This window comes from Dioscorea cayenensis, chromosome 19, assembly GCF_009730915.1.
Source record: "Dioscorea cayenensis subsp. rotundata cultivar TDr96_F1 chromosome 19, TDr96_F1_v2_PseudoChromosome.rev07_lg8_w22 25.fasta, whole genome shotgun sequence".
Lineage (NCBI taxonomy): Eukaryota > Viridiplantae > Streptophyta > Magnoliopsida > Dioscoreales > Dioscoreaceae > Dioscorea > Dioscorea cayenensis.
Window position 1 is genome coordinate 6,465,223 of NC_052489.1, and position 7,433 is coordinate 6,472,655.

A 7,433-nucleotide genomic window follows, 5' to 3' on the forward strand; every position below is an offset into this window, starting at 1 on the left:
CCTCAAGTCCAGCATTTTGATGATATGTCTTTTGGGGAGGCAGATGAGTACAGTAATGCCTTTCCATTTAGTTAGGGCAATATTTTTGATCTCATGTTAACTATAAACCAGTTATAGAGAAAGAAAGAGAAAAGCCAGCGTAAAGCAAATGATCACAATGATGCAATCAATGAATTATTCACCATTATCAAAGATGTATTTGCTTCAGTCAGATCTAGTCGATCAGTGAGCTTTGCAATAGAGATTCAAGATGAGTGCATAAAGTTGACACATTATGGGTATTTCAAAGTTTCTAAGAAAAGAGAAAAATGGAAGAATACCTCACAATCTTTATTCCTTTCTCCCTCAGTTTATATTTATAACTCTTGACCATTTATAGTATACAACATAAAAGGATATATAGTTGTAGCTCAACAACTAAGTCCTATAATCAAGGATAAATCAGTTCCTGATTATACGACTCAGCCCAATATTCACTAACACCCCTCCCCCCTCAATTAGTATAATACAGATTGAACATTCCTAACTTATTGATGAACTTCTTGAACCCTCGTCTGAAAAGCGCCTTAGTAAGAACATCTGCTATTTGATCTTGAGAATGCCGCCATCCACTTTTTATTTTATGAAATGTCTGTCAACTTCAACATGTTTCACCCTATCATGATGAACTGGGTTGTGTGAGATAGAGATGGTGGCTTTGTTGTCACAATAAGTATTAACCGGACCCTTGATTTCCACTCCAAGTTCTTCAAGAAGCTTCCTCAACCAAAGCCCTTCGCATATACCCAAAACCAAAGATCGCAATTCTGCCTCCGCACTACTATGAGCTACTACATTTTGCTTTTTACTATGCCACATAACCAAATTACCCCAGATAAACGAACAATATCCGGATGTAGATCTCCGATCTTGAGCAGAACCTGCCCAATTTGCATCTGTATAGAGTTCCACATCCCTCTTTGAGCTTTTCTTAAAGAATAATCCTAAGCCAGGAGTACCTTTCAAGTACTTGATAATTCGGAAGATTGCTTGTAAGTGGGACTCGACTGGAGATTGCGTAAATTGACTGACACAACTCACTAGAAAGGCGATATCTGGTCTAGTATGTGACAAATAAATAAGTTTTCCCATGAGTCTTTGATACATTCCTTTATCAACTGGAGGGTCTCCTTCTTTAACTTGAAGCTTTACGTTAGGATCCATAGGAGTATCTACCTGTTTGCAGCCCATCAATCCGGTTTCCTTTAAGAGATCTAAAATGTATTTTCGTTGAGAAACTGAAATACCCGTTGGATTTCTTGCTATTTCCATGCCCAAGAAATTCCTAAGAACTCCCAAATCCTTAAGCTCAAATTCGGTAGCCAACTTCTCCTTAATTGATTGAATTTCTGCCTTGTCATCCCCGGTGAGGACAATATCATCAACATAGACTATTAACATAGAAATACCGATTGATATCCTTTTGTAGAACAAAGTATGATCTGAGTACGCCTGTGTGTACCCAAAGTGAAGAACCGCTTTGGTAAATCGGCCAAACCAAGCTCTAGGTGACTGCTTCAAGCGGTAAAGTGCTCTCTTCAAGAGACAAACTTTGTTGCTTCCCTCAGTAATCTTGAATCCTGGTGGCAAATCCATGTACACCTCCTCTTCTAACTCGCTGTTTAGAAATGCATTTTTCACGTCCAATTGAAAGAGAGGCCAATCAAGATTAGCTGCCAATGAGAGAAGAACTCGAATAGAATTCATTTTGGCCACGAGTGCGAAGGTTTCTTGATAGTCTACTCCATATGTCTATGAGTATCCCCTTGCTACTAGTCTTGCTTTGTAGCGCTCTATTGAACCATCCGACTTATACTTCAATGTGAATACCCACTTACACCCCACTGTTTTCTTACCTTTCGGTCGATCAATAATATCCCAAGTTCCGGTCTTTTCTAAAGCGTTCATCTCTTCTAAAACTGCTTTCTTCCAATTGGTATCATGCCATGCTTGCTAAAAATTTTCTGGTATTTTTTCCTTGGTGATTTGTGTCAACAAGGCTTTCATAGATGGAGAAAGGTGAGCATAACCCAGAAAGTCTGAGATGGAGTACCTTGTACACGACCTCATGCCCTTCATTACAGCAATAGGAAGATCTAAATGGGCTGGCTTAGTTCTAGACTCAGGCTCGTCCTCATGGTCGTAAAGCGTTTCTGTCTGTACTACATTTTTTGAAGCATTCCTCCTTGAATAAGTGTGCGTAAATTGCTGAATGGAATTGCTTACTGGTGGGAAAAAAACTTGACCAGATTTTGAAGATGACGTGGAGTTTGGCTTAGGACTAGGATTTGTACAATGCTGATTTGAAACATGTGGCGTTGACTCGGTTGATAGAATTGAATGTGGCTGATTTATTGGAAATAGATTTTTTGTTTGTTTTGAGGAATTTGGGGAGATATTCAAGGGGTTCAGTGGAGGAGAATTTGTGGGGTTATTGGTATTTAATTTAGGAGAATCAACAGAAAAGATATTTTGGGGATAAAAATCAGGTATGGGTGCAATTTCCTTCTTCTAAAGAATTGTGTGTAATAATATCAAGCTGTACAGGATTAATTGGTTTTGCTAAATTTAAATTTGAATGATGGGACCCACAATTTAAGTCAAAATTCGGATCAGTCAAATTATTCCCCCCTGGAACGAATTTTGGGATTAAAAAATTTGGTGTTCAAAGAATGTTACATCGTGGGAAACAAAATATTTTTTCTTCGAAAGACAATAACACCTATATCCCTTCTGAGTAGAAGAATAACCAAGAAAGACACTCTCAAATTAGCGAGGCCCTAATTTGGTACAGAAAGGCATGAGGTTATGGACAAAAACTTTGCACCCAAAAACACGTACTGAGAAGTCCAAAAAAATCCGAGAATCATCAAAATGAGATTGAAGGAAAGAGAGAGGTGTTTTATAGGCAAGGACTATAGAAGGCTGGAGATTGATTAAAAAACAGGCCATTAAAATTGCATCACCTCAAAAAACTCTCGGAACATTGGCTTGAAACATTAAGAAATGGGCTACCTCTAACAAGTGACGATTTTTTTGCTCGGGAACACCATTTTGTTGAGGGGAACCAACACAAGTACTTTAATGAACGATCCCGTGTTTTGAAACAAAAGAGTTAAAGGTTGAGTTAAAAAATTCGGTACCATTATCGGTTCGAATAACCTGAATTGATTGATTAAATTGAGTTTTAACCAAATGAAAGAATTGTTCAAAAATATTTGGTACATCAGATTTATCTTTTAAAAGGTAAACCCAATACACACGAGTATGATCATCAGTAATGTAACAAACCAGCATTTATGAGTAAGAGTCGGGGTACGAGATGGACCCCAGACATCACTGTGGACTAATGCAAAAGGATGAGATGGGCGATAAGGGTAAGGAATAAAAGGGATTCTTTGATGTTTGATAATTTGACAAATTGTACAATGAAAATTCTCATTATTGCGGAATAAATCAGAAAATAAATTACGCAAATACAAAAAATTTGGATGGCCAAGACGACGATGAAGAAGAAAAATTTTCTTACGACGCGAGGGAGTAGTAGTAACTCCAACAGCCGCATGATGCTTATTCAAAGAGAACGGTTCACGGTAAAAATAATAGAGGCCTAGAAGACAGCTTAGCATTCCCAATCTGACGGCCCGAAATCTGGTCCTGCAACACATAAACATGAGAGCCAAAAACGGTAGTGAGGTGTTGAGCAGTTGCGAGTTTGCTAATAGAAATCAGATTGCATGTGAAGTGGGGAATATAAAGGACTTTGGTCAATGTTAAAGAAGGACCCAAAGGATAGTACCATTCGCAATCTGAACCATACGAGTGCGAGGGCAAGGCAAAAAATTAGAGAGTAAATGAACACTACCAGTCATATGGTCGGACACTCCGAAATCAACAATCCAGGGCTCACCGGGAAGATCAATCACTAAAGAAGAACCTGATTTTTCCATATGGGAGGAAGATGATGAAAGAGACGGCGTTGATATTAGTTTTGAGAGATGTTAGAGTTGAGCTTTGTTGAATGGGGCAGCAGCAGAGGTATATCCGACGTCTTGGGCAGCAGCAGCAGCACTACTATTTGCACCACGAGAGGATTTCGGCTACCAATCTGCTGGTTTCCCATGGAGTTTCCAACACTTAGCATAAGTATGGTATGGTTTGTTACAATAGTCACACCAGGAGGTCGGTTTCTTCATTCTACCATCATCATGGCGGGCAACCAAGGCAAAGGCCTCAACCACGGGAGACGAAGGCGACGAGGGCTGGCCTAACATAATGCTCTTTCGATGCTCCTATCGACGAACCTCGGCAAAAATCTCGACAAGAGAAGGGAGAGGTTTAGAGCCGAGAATACGACCCCGAACCTCGTCAAGTGTAGCGTTCAAACCTACCAAGAAATCATAAATCCTCTCCTTATCAAACATGCGATGATAGAGATCGGCATCGAGGGGATCCTTCCACTGTTGGTGCTGAAATAAATCCAGCTCCTGCCAAAGCCGAGTTAATTGGTGAAAGTAAGTAGTCACTGAACTCAAATCTTGGCGGAGATTCCGAATCTGGGTACGAAGGAAGAACATCTGAGATAAATCTTCAAGGTCGAAGTAAGCTAAGGTAACGGCATCCCAAATCGCTTTATGCGGTGGGATAAAGAAGGTATAATTCACCAATTCGAGTATCCATCGAATGGATCAACTAAGGCATGACCAACGAGTTATTCATATCCCACGAACTGAATGAGGGATCATTGTTCGGAGGTTTAGGCAGCAAATCATCAAGATAACTAATTTTTCCCTTCCCCCGAATCAACATATGAACGGATTGGGACCAAAGTATAAAGTTATGACCGGTGAGTTTGAAAGAAGGAATGGACAGATTGATAGAGGAAGAATCGATCGGAGAAGGTGATGAAAGGCCAGTAGGGTTCGGCTAGAAATAATCGGACTCAATGTCAGAGAAAGCAGCTCCATGAATACCGGCCTTGAATTATCAACGGAAGAAATGAGGGTAACCTAGAAACTTTCAAGCTCTGATACCATCAAAGTTTCTAAGAAAAGAGAAAAATGGAAGAATACCTCACAATCTTTATTCCTTTCTCCCTCAGCTTATATTTACAACTCTTGACCATTTATAGTATACAACATAAAAGGATATACAGCTGTAGCTCAACAACTAAGTCCTATAATTAAGGATACATCAATTCCTGATTATATGACTCAACCCAATATTCGCTAATAGTATTTCATGGAACAAGCTCTTATGGTATATGAACATTTGATGGCTGACGATACATGAGCTCAAATCTTCTTTGGAATGCGTGAGGAATTTCATTATCTAAGCCATTGTTGAGAGTATTATTTCCATTTTCAGTATTTATTGATGTGTTTGTGAAGAACCCTTTCTTTTTTTTTTGTCAAATCATGCAATTTCATCGTCTAAGTCATTGAGGGTAGTATTTCACTTTTTAAGGTCATTGTGTATCATAAAAATAAAGAACCTTTTTTGTGCTATATAGCACGAATTTTAGGAGAATTATGAATATTAAGAGATTTATGAATATAACAAAGGTAGCTTTAGCATTTTGGTTTATTATCCATTTATATCTTGATATTTAAGAAGAATGAATGAAAATTCAAAAGAAAATGGTAATTTAATTGTCTTATTACCCATAGAAAATTGGGACAAACATTGGAAATCATTTTTAGTTGGCTGAATTTTTAGATATATTTGTTCCTTCATATCACGCCTGTAATTGTATCATTTTACCTTTCACCTTTGTCACAATGCTCTTTTCACTCTCCCTCTAAAATGCATAGTTTCTTTGAGTACAAAGGTATTCATCTCATGCTATTCTAATTATTTTATAGGATCAAAATTTTCACAGTTTGCTCTGTTATGGGATTGTTGATTCTTGCACTTGTGAATTATACTGGCAAGCAAGATTCTACCAGTGATGTGTCACATTCCATGGATTCCTTTTCAGTTTCCAATGTTAGAAGCGGATCATCAAGGTGAGTAATTTATTCTTGTTGGGTTTCATCCCATTTGCGCTAGAAAAATAAGTTAGCCTTTGGCCCAATATAAAATTGAAAAAAGATAAAAAATGAAGCTATGTCAATTGATGGAAGGGGCAAGGGCAAAGTTGGGTTTTCACATGAAACCCTATTTGATGAATTCTTTCATTCATTGAAGACATAGAGAAAGGGGAGAGGATGAAAGAAAGAGAGAGGTAAGAAGCCAAGAAGAAGAGGAAGAAAAAAGGGGGTTAAGGCTTGAGCAAGCAAGACGATCGGACGGTAAATCGGTGCCGGATGTTGCCCAAATCTAGGGTAGAGAATCCTTGCGGGTGGCTCTCCTAACCTACCGGGTTTGATCTTTCCTTAATCTCTTCTTGATGTCTTTAATGTGTAGATCCATCCTAGTGATGATGTACGTGTTGTTGAGAGTGAGCTCTTAACTAGTTTTGCTCTCATTCCTCTTGTAAACCTCTAGTTAGCTAGAGAGAACCCCTTGTATCTCCACTAATTGACATAGTGGAAGCTTTGTAAGAGGCTCTAAGAAGTCCCATGATTTTTCCCTCGATTCGAAGGGTTTTCCATGCTAAAATCATTATCTTGTATTGTTGTATGTTTGATCATCTCATTCTAACAAGAATTGAGGGGTTTTGTAGTGTTCTAAGCTTTTTTTTGAAGCTTTGAAGGGTTGTAAAATGCTTGGGAAGACAATAGAAGCCTCAAGGAACCTCTACAAGCTTGGCTGTGAGGTGTGCGAGTCACATACGGGGCGCATATGGGCCACACAGGGTTGGTAGTGACATGTGCGGGTAATTCTAGGCCGTATAAGGCAGCACATGAACAGTGATTTGCTACAATGTGGTGAATAGTACCTTGAACAGTGAATTTGCTGTAGGATCTTTGTTGGCTGAAGAGCGTGCGGGCCGTATACAAGCTGCACAAGGTTGACAGAAGGGTATGAGGGCAAGTGTGAGCCCGCAGACGGACCACACATAAATAATAACAGTCCTACAATTTAGTGAACAGTACCATTGCTATAGTGCTTCCACATGTTTTTTCACTGTTGCATAGCCGGCAAAACCCTAACAACCCCAACAATTCTTACTACTGAGCTGGTAGTGCTACAACTAATGGAAAGATAATAAGGGTTGTCAATAGGCTGGTTGGCTCAAGCCTGCTCTGAAAACACCAGGCCTTCACGACTTCACCTTTCAATTTTATCAACTATTGGCCTGATAGGCCATTGGTTGTTCAAGGGGAAAAAAAAAGAAAGTTGCCTTCCCTCACTTGAATTCTGAATTTGATCAGAAAATTTTAATTAATAAATTCAGGCTTAGGATGAGTCTATGCGTTAACTATGAGCCAGTCTTAGCTTGAGGCTAT